Source organism: Lycium ferocissimum, unplaced genomic scaffold (genome assembly GCF_029784015.1).
Source record: "Lycium ferocissimum isolate CSIRO_LF1 unplaced genomic scaffold, AGI_CSIRO_Lferr_CH_V1 ctg1139, whole genome shotgun sequence".
NCBI lineage: Eukaryota > Viridiplantae > Streptophyta > Magnoliopsida > Solanales > Solanaceae > Lycium > Lycium ferocissimum.
In genome coordinates, this window is record NW_026713817.1 from 95,264 (window position 1) to 108,157 (window position 12,894).

Sequence of the window (12,894 nt, forward strand, 5' to 3'; positions counted from 1 at the left end):
GCGTCGTTTGAATCATTAGATCATCCGTTTTCTCTCTTGGAAGACTTGAGCTAACGTGTGAAGTGAAGAAGAAAAGGTAAGAACTAACTCTCTTTTATGTGTTGTGAATGATGTAGACGTGTTGTAGTATGCAAACAAGCATGAAATTTATGGAAATTTAGATGTTGGAGTTGAACCGTGGCCATGAGCCATGCATGGCTTGTGGCCGTGTGTTCCTATGTATTGTTGGATTGGTGGATTGAATGTTATGTAGCATGTTTCCTTGTTGTTGTGGTGTGTTGAAATGCATGGGAATCATCCATATATGTGTGTGTTGGGACATGGCCGAATATAGGTCAATCTTGGTGCCAAGAGATGAATTGAGTTCCCTTAGTGTTTTAGTTGTGTTGTTGTGAATTCTAAATTGATAATGAACTTTTATATGACTTATGTTGATGATGGGAATCGTGTGGACTGATTTGAACGTCATTGTGATCCTTGTGTACATTTTTACATTTATGGAATTGGCATTGTAAAGGATGGAAAGTTAGTGTAATTTATGAACTTGGAAGAAAGGAAGGCAAGCCATGTTGCTCTCGGTTTGGGCTGCATTTCGGGTGAATTGGGATTTTAGTTGGGTTGTTTGAAGTATTGTGTAAATTAGTCAAAGCGTTCTTAAACATTATTCGTATGGTTTTGAAGTAATGCTTGAATGTGTAAACGTCGATCTTGATTGAAATGTAAATAGTTAAGGTAGTATATTGGAATGTTGAGAAAGTTGTGGAAATTATGTAAAGAGGGTTATTAATGCTAAAATGTATTTTTAGTTGAATATTGACAAATGTAGTTTGGTTGTTGGCTTGGTTGTTGTTGAATTTAGCCGAGTGTAAATCTCGGGGTTGGTGAATGTACAGGGGAAATGCTGCCGAAATTTCGTTAGAACTTAATGTTCGCTTGAATATTGAATGCCTAAAAGTCTGTGGCTGATGTTAGCATAATTGGTGTTGTGTAGATTTTGGAGCATCCGAGATTTGAGCCTTGACTTAGCTTGCGAGCGGACAAGGTATGTAAGGCGTCGCTTTCTTTCATTTGGCATGTCCTAGTGCTATTAGGCTATGACCCGCATCTCGGGGTTGTTCTGTTCTTAAATCCGAGCTTAGATACGTACTTATTTGCTCCTAAAGATTGACTCATTATTGTGTTCAATATAAGGTTCTTAAGTTTCCAAATAAATGAGTTTCTAAAGACTTGTAAAGGTTTTGACCACAAAGAGGTCCCGAGCTTCAAACGTCCGTAACTTTTGCATACGAGCTCGGAACGCCCCCAAACATAATATGTATGTTCATAAGACCTATCTTTCCCCCAACTACCATAGTCGGGCTCGGATGGGGGTCGGCACCCGTCCGTGGGGCCCGCGGCCTTTTTTATGCTTACGTAATGATTTTCAGGGAAAAGTTAATACTATTTTCGTTTAAACTTTGGCATGTGGACTTCTTACCTACTTTATGATTTATGACTATGATTTTATGCATATGTATGCTCACGACTCCGCTCGTGCTCATTGTTGTCACCTCGTCCGCCGGATCCCGGGCCGGTTATGTTCGTGCGCGCTGTGATATATATTCTGGAGTATGATGTGTTCGGACGCCGTGTCCCCGCCCGGCCGGTACCGTGTATATTTGGCGTTACGGGGGGTACGCTTTATGATATGATATGATCCGTCGGGTGTCGGAGATCTGAAACCTTCTGGAGTATGATGTGGTATGGCGCCATTGTCGGCGGGCGACCATCGTTCTAAGAGCCTATGCATGATTTATGTTTTTTTTTTTCATAAGTATTTTGACATTTGCATATTGTACTTAATTTATGCATCTTTTGTTTTGACTTATGATTCTGTATTCCTGCTTTACATACTCGCACATATTGCATCGACCCCCCGTCTTCGGGCGTTAAATGCCGCGTGTACGGACGCTCGGTTTGGTGATCCACACCGCTAGGACACCTATTCGCCTTTCCCGGGAGTGCTCCTTCTTCCGGAGCTCATATATTTTGGTATATTATCTTCTGATGTATATGTACATTATTATTCAGGGGTACGACGGGGCCCTGTCCCGTCATATGATTTCGTTATTCTGTTTAGAGGCCTGTGGATATGTATGTGGGTTATGGCCATGTACGTACGTATATGTATATGTGATATGTTCGGGCGGGCCACGCGCGCACCCCTTTCGGCTCGCCCCCGTATTTGTGTATATGGTTATGTTGGCCTGGTGGCCTTTGTTGGTATTTTCTGCGTGCAGGTTAATTTTTGCTAGTAAGAAAAATAGAGGAAACTCTGCCCAAATTTTATTAAATATTTGAGTTACTATTTTCGGGACTTTGGTACGTACGGGTGCCCAGGTCGGGCGCTAGTCATGGCCTACGGGGTTGGGTCGTGACAGAGTCATTCCTTGTGCCATGGCCGCTTGGACCACAAACTCTTTCCTTGGAGCCGGCGCTGTTTGTTGAGTTATCTGGGCGACCACCAGAGTTGGAATCAGTGCTTTTAAGTTCGGGATTGCCCGAGGATTCAGCTATACTGGGACCAAGAGTTTGAAATTTGGATGCTCCTAGAGCATGAGGGAAGCTACCGTTTGCTCAATTATTTTGACGGTCCTGGGGATTAGAGCTTTGCAGGCTACCCAAACATTTTTCCTCTCAATCATGTGAATTTTGTTATTTTCATGATTCGGCAATGGGTTCATGTTCACATTAGGTGCTGCCATTTGTAGGGTGATTTCTTTTTTGTCAATAAAATCCTGAATCTTGTGCTTCAGGTTGATGCAATCTTCTGTGTTGTGGCCATTACCTCCTGAGTGGTAGGCACAGGTTTGATCGGCTCTGAAGAATCCATTTCCAGGCTGAGCAGGCTTTGGAGAGACCTTTTCAATGAAGCCTGCAGCATGCAGCCTTTCGAAGAGTTATCCTTGACTCAAGCAGTGTAGTGAATTCTCGAGCTGGCTTTCTTTCGAAAGTCAAAAGATGGTGGTTGGTTTTGGTAATTTGGAGATGGATGATTTTGGTAGTTTTGTGGTGGGTTGTTTTGTGGTGGGCGGTAGGCATGAGCCATTGCTTGGTAGTTTTGTTGTGCGAGTGCTTGGACGTTTGGTGGCGGAGCTGTATCAGCTGGCATAGCGGCCGTGAAACTAGGTTGTGCGTAAAATACAGGCATAGGGCTGTACGGGAAAGTTGGGTAACCGGCAGAACGTGGGGTTTGGTAAAAATATTGCGGTTCTTCTCGCCTCTTGGTATTTGGACTTGGTGCATAGGTTACGCTTGCCACGTCCTCTTTCTTTTTATGGAAGGCTCCCGTAGTATTTTGGCTTGACACTTTGTTGAACACACTAATGATTTTTCAATATTTGAGGCCATCTTCTATGGCCTCTCCCATCTTAACAAGTTCGGAGAATGGCCTCCCCGCCATGGACAGCATTCGGTCGTTGAAATTTGGCTCTTGGGATCAGATGAATACGAAAACCAACTTTTCTTCGCACATTGGTGAATAAACACAGGCTGCTTCAGCCCTCCACTGGCTAGCAAACTCACGGTAGTTCTCTGTTGACTTTTATTTGACCTTTTCAAGGTAATATCTATCTGGCACTATTTCGACATTGAATCGAAACCTTTCCATGAAGGACTCTGCCATTTCCTTCCAAGTGAGCCAGCGATGTATGTCTTGGGTTGCGAACCACTCAACGGCTTCTTCGATTAAGCTTCGGTTGAATAGCCTCATGATTAAAAGTTCATTCCTTTTGAGGCCGACCAGTTGGTCATAGTAGGAACAGAGATGTGCCTTGGGATTCCCTATCCCGTTCAACATTTCAAATTTTAGTTTCTTGACCCTTCTAGAAGGTTCAAGTCCGGGTGCATACACAGGTCATCATAGCTTAGACCTGTGGATTGCCTCACAACTCTGTTGGACTTCTCTAACAATTCCTCTATTTTTCGCTCCATGTCCTTCTCACGCTTGTCGTGCTCGGCTCTCTAAGCCCTCTTTATTTCCTCGTAGTGGTCCAGCTCTTTGTGACCTTGAGAGGACTCATTTGGGAAGTTAGGAGTATAGAAAGAGTCTGATAGGTGGGTGATTTTATGGGATTGGTGTTGTTTGCACAGTTGGCAAAGCAGCGATGTATGGGCGACTTTCCCGGTTGATGAAAAACGACTGAGGAGCTTAGTAGAAGGAAACTAAATGAGTGGTTCCCGGGATTTGAGTATATTTGACTGGAGGTAGGTGTGGTACGAAGTACCAATATGATGTCGGTTAGATGGACTTTGTGGAGGTAGGACAGTTCCTGGTGGGTAAGTTGGGAACTGTTTAGGCATTGGAGAGCTGAGCGAGGGAAAATGAGGTGGGGGCTTCCTCGCCTCGACAGACGTGTCCTTAGTGAGATCGGCTATCTCGGCCTTAGCAATTTTGTCCTGCAGGGTAGTGATAGTCTTTGAGCAATATTGCAATTACATCTTCCTGGGGTGATGCCTCTTTGGGGTTTAAGGTATCTCTTTCGCGAAGAACGAGCTCATTTCTTTCATTTTTCGGGGTACCAGTCATTTTTTCCTTTCCTTTGTCCAACTCTAAGTGGGATACTAACACAGCATTGGATCTCATAAAGTATGCCAGTTTGTGTCCTACACTAATCGACCTCGTTCTATAAGATAAAAAATAACTCAAAGGCAGGTAAAGTTAGTTATTGAAAGTAATACCAAAGCAAGATATCACATGTGTTGTATTTAAAACGCCCTTGTTTCAAAGGTTTGGGTATTGTGGCCTTTTTATATTAAGTGGACCTTGGTCCAGTGGGCTTTGCGATTAACTCACTTTGGAAACCCTTCTTCTTTGTTTAAAATAGGGGAGAATAATAATTTACATTTTATAGGGGATGAGTCTTACGTAGACTGCCTATGTATCCCTAAGCGGGAAATCAGGCCCTGTCGTAGTTCAGCTTACAAAGGAGAATATATTAGACCTATGTATACCCTTTGGCTAAACCTAACTAAAGATCCCCCGAACTAGGACCAATAAGGGCTTCCCACGTATCCCTTCTTAGGGCCATCGTCGGCATGGTTCCTTACATATTTATGGCCGCGGGGGAGTTTGGGGGGGGGGGGGGTGAATGACCTCTTTGTGCAAAAAAAGGGACACCTATTATCTACCCAAAATTATAGCTCCATGAGTCGTTGTCCTTACGAACTCGCTCTCTCATGTCTTTCTTCTTCTTTAGAACTGTGGAAGTAGGATGAGCAAGATCTTCTCAATGCTGATCAAATGCTCGAGTTCAAGGTTGAACGCATCACATTCTTCAATATTATGTCCCATAGCTCTTGTATGGAATAAACACCTTTTGCTCCTATTGGGCCCCACTGGGAGGGGTTCGTGGACATGTTCCACAGGCCTAATCCTTCTTGAGATTGCCAAGGTTGAGAAGATGTGAGAGTAGGTCTCTTCGAACACTGAAGCATATTGCTAGATCTGTGTTTCGGCGGTGACTCATTCTCCTTGGGGGATGGAGTCGTGGACCAATAAGGTGTGTGATCCCCACAGATTTCTGAATGCTCTGTCGTCTATCAGGCTGACGATTCTCCTTCACAACCCCAAGCACTCATTCAATCTATGTCCAGGCTGATTCCAGTGAAATGGACACCTTTTGTAGGCGTACACTAGTTCAGGAATCGAGAGCCTAGCCTGATTGATACATGGTATTTTGACGGCCTGCATCTTTTCGATCACGTCTTTGCAGCTGACGGGTCGAGGAGCCACTTGGAAAGGACACGAATAGGCTTTAAGAGATACGCCCCACAAAACGGGTGACTGGGGACGTACTTCTCCGAAGTTCTCTGATAATATAGTAGATGTGGCTGGTACCGGCTCTGGTGCAGGCTCGTAATAGTCGGATACTTTATCCAGCTTAGATTCTGTTTCATCGACATTGAACCCCTTTCCCTGAAATTCGGGGATCATCTCTAATGGCTCCATGTCCTCTTCAACCTCTATGTCGACATGCTCTGACTCTTTTGGTTCCATCTCCAGAGGCTCAAATTCCTCTGGTAGTTCATTCTTTGCTTCTTGTGGTTTGGGAGCCATCTCTTGAGGCTCCGACTCTTCCTGAGGATCCGACTCCATTACCCAAGGGTCGGTTTCTATTTCTCGGTTCTCAAACTCTTCTTTTGGAGTTCCTTTCTCCATCTTTGGCGTCTCAGGCCTCCTTTGGAGCGGTACGTAGCTTTGGACCAACTCCCTTATCTCTTTGGAGACATTCTCCTCATAATACTGCTCCTTGGATATTCCTTCTGGCGGATTTCCCACCAAAACTAGCAACCTATCGACTTCCTCGATCTTTCGACTTATCTGCTCAAGTTGTTTCTCCATCTGTCGGACTTTAAGTCGCAGCATCTCAGCGGTCTCTTCTAGAGTGAACATATCCTGATCGCCTTGGGTCGCCATTGCAAGTCAACCTTTTTAGTGGAGATAAATTAGGGTAAGCTTTTTCATCAACTAATCTTTCTTTTAGGTATGAGGTTTAGAATGTCGGATCAATCGCACTCGGGCTTTAAATACATGATAGCATACAGAGCAAGTATGCATGTGAAGCACGTAGTAAGCAATCACATATTTAGTAAGCAGTTATACTACTCGTGTTCCTAAGGCCTTTTAAACCAAGGCTGTCTTAATCATTTGAAACATGCAAGTGCCATTTGTAAAGGCGAACCATTTCCCTAAAAATCATAATTTCATTAATAATAATATTTTCCCTGAAGGGATTACAAAATATGATAATAAAGCCGACATGGGGCTATAACAGAAAAAGTAAAATAGGATCAGCAGAACTCTCCTCCCGTGGTTGATGTCGAGGCTCGGTCTGTCTTGGCCTTCTTGGCCCTCCGAAGGGTAGTCTGAACATGGAGACATGCCTGGAAATGGGGCTCCATCCAGGTTACCATAGGGTCTGGCTCCTCCAAAATCTTAGTCAGACGCTCGTCCCTACCCTCTAAGCACTCTCTCAGGTTGTCCTCCTCTCGAGTCAACCTAGCTATGATGCCCTAGTCATGCTCCATCTTCTCTAAATACTTAGCGTCCCTATCATCTACCCTTCTCTGAATCAGTCGGACTTTGGACTCAGCCTTTGTGGATCTGTCTAGGACAGTGTGATAAAGAATTGGCCCGGGAATAGTTGTACCGGCTAAGTGACCCTGTAGCCAAATGTGATATCCTGGGTCACACCCTGCTCTGAACCTATCAGGGGCTAAAGTGTCCGGTCCTAAAGTCAGGCGACCATTCCATTCTCAGAGTATCTCTCCGGCAATTCGAATTCTCTGATTTGTATGCTCAAGTGTGAACTTCTCGGTATTCCCTACTTGTGGTATCACTTGTATTCTCCCAATCAGGCGCCTCAACGATAATGTCAAATTGGATTCTTCTTTTCATCTACAAAACAAAACACCGTTAATGTTTTATCCCTTCACATAGGGCTAATGGTTCAACATAGAGACACAAGCATGTTTCCAATTAGCACATAAATGATATGGGTATCTTCAGGTCATAGACCGTCTAGACACAAGGTAGTCTTCTTAATGAGCCTTAGGTAAGTCTGAGATACCCAAGACTCGTCCAGGCATGAATGCTCTAGTTCAATAGCGATTTGTCTTGCTCTATCCTAGTTATCACTGGAGTGGGCTTTGACAAATGACCTTGGTACCCGAGCGGACTACTGGGGCTGAACCGTTGGGGCTGTTGGACGACCACGAACTAACCTCACCTTACAACGGTTCCAAAGAAATGAATTTGGTTTTATAGTGAAGGGTCGACTGCGGGCTCGTGAAGTTGCCTTTGAAGAAAAGTATAAAATAAATGTCAGGAGTGGCGAAGTTTATGATATGCATGCAATTACGGTTATAAGTGCGGGAAAGCAAACACATAAATAGTTCAAGCAAATAATTCACATTGTATTGGAATCCTTATGGTTAGAACCTTAAGTCCCCAACGGAGTCGCCATCTGTTATGGCTTGCAATTTACGGGTGGGGTTAGCGCTCGGAAAGCTACTAGGAGGTAGTTGGTGCTCTTTCGGAATTTGTTTTCTAAAATGAGTCGCCACCTAATTTTTAGGAAATTAGGAAAACTGGGTTCAAAGGATTTATTCAAATGCAGTGAAACGGCCTTTGTAATCCAAAGTTCTAGGTAAGGATTCTGGTGATCCCTTGGGGAAGGTGTTAGGCACCCTAGTATTAAGGATTTGTACTATACAGTTGACCTTCAAATTCCAATGTCTGAATTATGATTAACTGTTCATTTCGTGTTTATTTTCCCGCATTCATAAAAAGACTATCGTTTGGCATATCATTTGGGTTTTGGAAAGAGTTGAATATATTCCCTTTATATATAGGGTACTTTGGGCTTTGGATTTATAATATCCGGATAAAAGTAGTCTCCTTTTATGTATAAGGATAGTATATTTTGCTTATAAAATTGCCAAATTGTTTTGGCTTTGTAAATATATGTAAGTATATGTATTTCTCTTTTTGTGTCATGCATAACCCATACATCTTGTTCTTGGTCAAGTCGTATAATACTCCAGAACATCCTATTCTAGAACCTCGTACTTACAAACGCGTTTCATACATTTGAATAAATCCGGTTTAGAGAAATGATTTAACTTACGAATCCGTATATGTTATACACATATAAAACTGCTTTTAGTTTAAGTTGGGTTTGGGCCCCAAAATGTGAGTTCTGTAAAAAGGATATTTTAGTTTGGGCTTGGCCCCAAATCTCCATTAAGTTTTCTAAAAAAATCCGCGGGACTTGGCCCAAAATCCTTAAATTTTTTCAGTTGGGCTTGGCCCAAAATCTGACTTGTTTTGCACCATTTTAACTCAAAGTCTTGCCTCTGTTTATATACTGCCTAGATTTTATATCATCTTGCAATCTTTTCTTTTGTTGAAAATCTTGTTTGAAAAAAATATCCATGATATTTACATGGATTTTTCCGAAAAAATCATTTGGCCATTTCAAATTAAGCTTGTATTGTTAAAGCGTTTTGTTGTCGAGTTTTCAAAAGCTATCACGTTATCCCGGGGATTTAAAAATCATTCGGGGACTTAAAGTCTACTAAACGGCATAAGGACTGTTATCCTAAGACAACTAGTTCTAATCATAATCGATTCCAATAGTAATGTGTTTTTTATAAGTAATACAAATACAACACCTTAAAATATGAGAAATAACATAAATAAGGAAAGTTAAGCTAGGGTTGTACCAAGCCCATAGTTAACCATTTTCACCTATGGTTGGGCCTTCAATGCTCGTTCATATATATTAGCTTCCATTACTCGCCTTCGCAAACTATTTGATGCGAAAGAAGTGACCTGTTGGGCCATGTTTTGACCGGCCCAAGTGACCCATGCAGTAGAGGAGAAGAGTGAAAAAAAAACGTTTAGAAATTGTTTAATGCCCTTATCACAAATATATACGCACAACATATACACAAAGATGGCATATACATACATGTACAAGTAATCCCAGGAAAGTGGGCCTGGCAGCCCAATTATAGATCCTACCCCAACCCGTTTGTTTTCCCTTTCTTATCTATTGGTGGCACCGTGCCGGACCTGGTTGCAAGCAACTCTTGATCCCTCCATGTGCCACCTTAATACTAAGGTTCAATTTTATATCAGTCATTGACTTAAGTTGGCCGTACTAGACTGGGTTGCAAGCAACTCCAAGTCTTTCTAGGCTTCCCCTTAGCCTTTCACTCTATTAACCACCTAATTAGCCTTTCAGTTAAATCAATGACATTAAACTTTAAACTAAGGCAGATCCTAACTTACGAAAATTCAACAAGAAGGGATGTTGAACGATGTGTTTCACTCCTATATGACCTCAAAACAGTATTTGACATAGACCACACCTAGCATCAAGTAGGCCCTTCCAGGTATTCACAGCTCTAAACAAGATGAATGACACAGCAAAGTACAAAATGCAGTAAACTCAAGCATATAAGGAGACCTCTAGGCAACTCTTGTATACCAGTATCAACTAAGAGCAAGGCATGTAAAGAACTCATAAGGCTATTACACCATTTCAACTTAAGTCCACCCTTAACTATTTTTCAAATTCCTACAGAGAAAACAAAAGTAAAACAACAAATCCGGGACAACTAATCAGTTACTGATTGAGACAGTCTTGTAAAAATTTTATTTCCTCTTTCAAATCCCACAAGGCATATGCATTAAAGGACCTGTCTTAATATAATACGTTGACAACTTTTTATTTTTTGGCCTAGAATGACCATTTCCATGCAGAAAGGAGTTCATTTTGGACACACTACATGATTCAATTATGTGGCAGGAGATCAAATGTGTATCTATGGCAAACAGTACCCCTACGGACTTAAAGGCATGCCATGACACCTCTTATTTTGGGGAAGAGATAATATGAGCCAAGTAGGACTTAGCCCTTTCCCAGTCTTCATTCTAAGGTGTCTTGAAAAGGCTCCCTATGTCATGGAGCTCTTAGCTTTGCCCATCTACACACACCACCCTCCTATACTATCATTAAACCAACCATGTTATTCTTGAGAGGTAAATAACTCAATTAAGCTTAGACACTTCAAAATGAACTATTTCAACTTCTTTTACCCTAACAGAAACTAGAGGGCCCTACATATTCCATCTAGTGTCAACTTTAAACCAAACAGTATTAGAATACCCTTCCCAAATGTTAACTATAACACAGTACACCTGACTCAGTCATCTCTATTTCCCTCAACGGCAAGTAAGTGCCTTTAACATGTTAAGCTAGTATAAGAATGCCTTGAAAATCCTATCTAAGGCATCCTTTCTAACAGTTTGCACATCATTTGAACTAATAGCTTGGCAGGCAAACATGAGACTCTTACGGCAATGATCAAAACTCAACAAGCAAATAGACAATAGAATTTAGTTCTATAGAAATGTTGCAACTCAACCAGAAATAAAGCACGATTAAAGAAATACAGTAAAGAGGAAATGGTGTAGCACAACAGGTCTTACTATTCATAACAGTTCCCCTCTCAACTCCTTGCCCACAGATTATCAACATCAGGCTAGGTGATTTAGAACAAGCCAGGTTCAGGGTATATATATTATCCTTATTCTTTGATTTTTATAAAGGATAGAACCATTGTAGATCAATGACTTTCATCTTTAACCATTTCAACCTTTGAAGACTAGTTGACCAATTTTTGTTAAATAGTAACAACACACATACAATATAGACATGTTATCACCCTGTTGAGCCTTTAATCCTTTTCTTAGGACTATTATAGAGGTTTTAGCATCCTAAATTGAAATTTAGTCCAAAGCAGCAATTCTAAGACTCAAGCAGTTCTACTTTACTGGTTGATTAGCTATTTAAGTAACCAGAAATCATATTATAGTTTTAAAGCTCATTCTTCCATTACCAGTGCTACCAAGTCCTTTTTAAGACTTAGACATAAATCTTATTTAGAGGAAAACAAGGTTTGTGACATAGGCAAACAGATTAATTCCTATTCAAGTGACCAGTTATCTTATTTATAGTTGATATGTTATAATCTACGTATTCTAATTTAGACTAAGTGATGCCATTGTTTCAACATCCTATACTATCCATTAATGAGCAATTTCAAAACATTTTCCACAAGCAAATGAGTTGTTAACTTTAACCTTTCATTTTCAGTTTCCGTATCAGACTTAAGATCATTGATCACTCCATATTCACCTTAGTTTGCAACAACCAGGACATTTAACGACACATTGAAGCATATTTGGACACAAGCAGATTAATTATAGCACCCAAGCTAGATTATCAAGACTAACAAGATTATCAAGACTAACAACCAATAAAACATATACTTACACTATTAACAGACTCACACTAGCATTAAAACAATGCTAAAACAGTATTAACACGTCTAAACTAAGCAAAATATTGAAAAAATTAAAGAAAAAGCAAAGATAGAACAAGGAATTACCTATTGTTAGTGCAGTCGGGGCAAGAATGAATTTGAAGCCTTATCCAACTCCAACCTCAGCCACACAGGAAGCAAAGAAAATAAAAATTTTAGACTAAAACACTTAACTTCAAGAGATAAGTCCTAAAAATTCTACTTGAAAATCCTAATTCGAGTTCTAATCCTTAAATCAGGATTCTCGTCTTAGTCCTCCTTTTTGTTAAGATTTGGTGGTTCTATTTATAGAACCCCAAAATTTGAGTGAAACCCTAAATACTAATGTGGGATTTTCAAAAATCTATGAGATTTTTGCCTTCGAACCACAAATCAACAGCTAAGGTAAGCTTGAATCGACAGTGAATGGTTTGATTTGGACCTATTCGAGTCGATCTCAATGGAATGCAAACCGACCAATGAAAATCGCAAATTCAAAGCCACAAGACAACAAAGATCATAATGAATTCTCAGTGTTTGACAAAAAAAATGACTAAAGAAAAAAAATATTAGAAATTACCTATTTTGGTGGTGTTTTGGCGAGAGAAGTGTGGAGAGAGGACGGTGCAATAAATGCCTTGCTCCATTTGGCCATGGCAAGGACTAAACGGGTTGCACCCTTCTGAAACATTGCCATTTTTGGCAGGTGACGAGGAAAGAGAAAAGACAGGGGCGGCAGCTAGGGTTTCAACCCTAGCCACGTATGATTTTTGTGAAATGTGGGAAAAGGTGCGGGATTCGGCCTTTCCTGGCTTATATATCAAAGGGGTGTGGGCCGGGTCAGTCCCTTTTGGGCTAAACCCAGCCAAAATTAAAATAAGGCCTGATTTGATGCATATATGCCTATATATATGTCGTGTATATCATTAGTCTATACATGCGTATATACATGGTATATACATAGTATTTTGGGCCACA

The 12,894-nt window shown here is 41.1% G+C and overlaps 1 long non-coding RNA gene across 1 annotated transcript; it reads right to left on the reverse strand.

Annotated features, from left to right (window-relative positions):
* Nucleotides 1–9,153: 9,153 nt before the first annotated feature.
* On the reverse strand, nucleotides 9,154–12,689 carry LOC132041724 (uncharacterized). The gene is made up of 2 exons (XR_009411200.1): nucleotides 12,004–12,689; nucleotides 9,154–9,376 (listed from the first exon to the last, which is right to left on the reverse strand). It is a non-coding gene; the product is annotated as an uncharacterized LOC132041724 (long non-coding RNA).
* Between the last annotated feature and the right edge of the window lie 205 nt (nucleotides 12,690–12,894).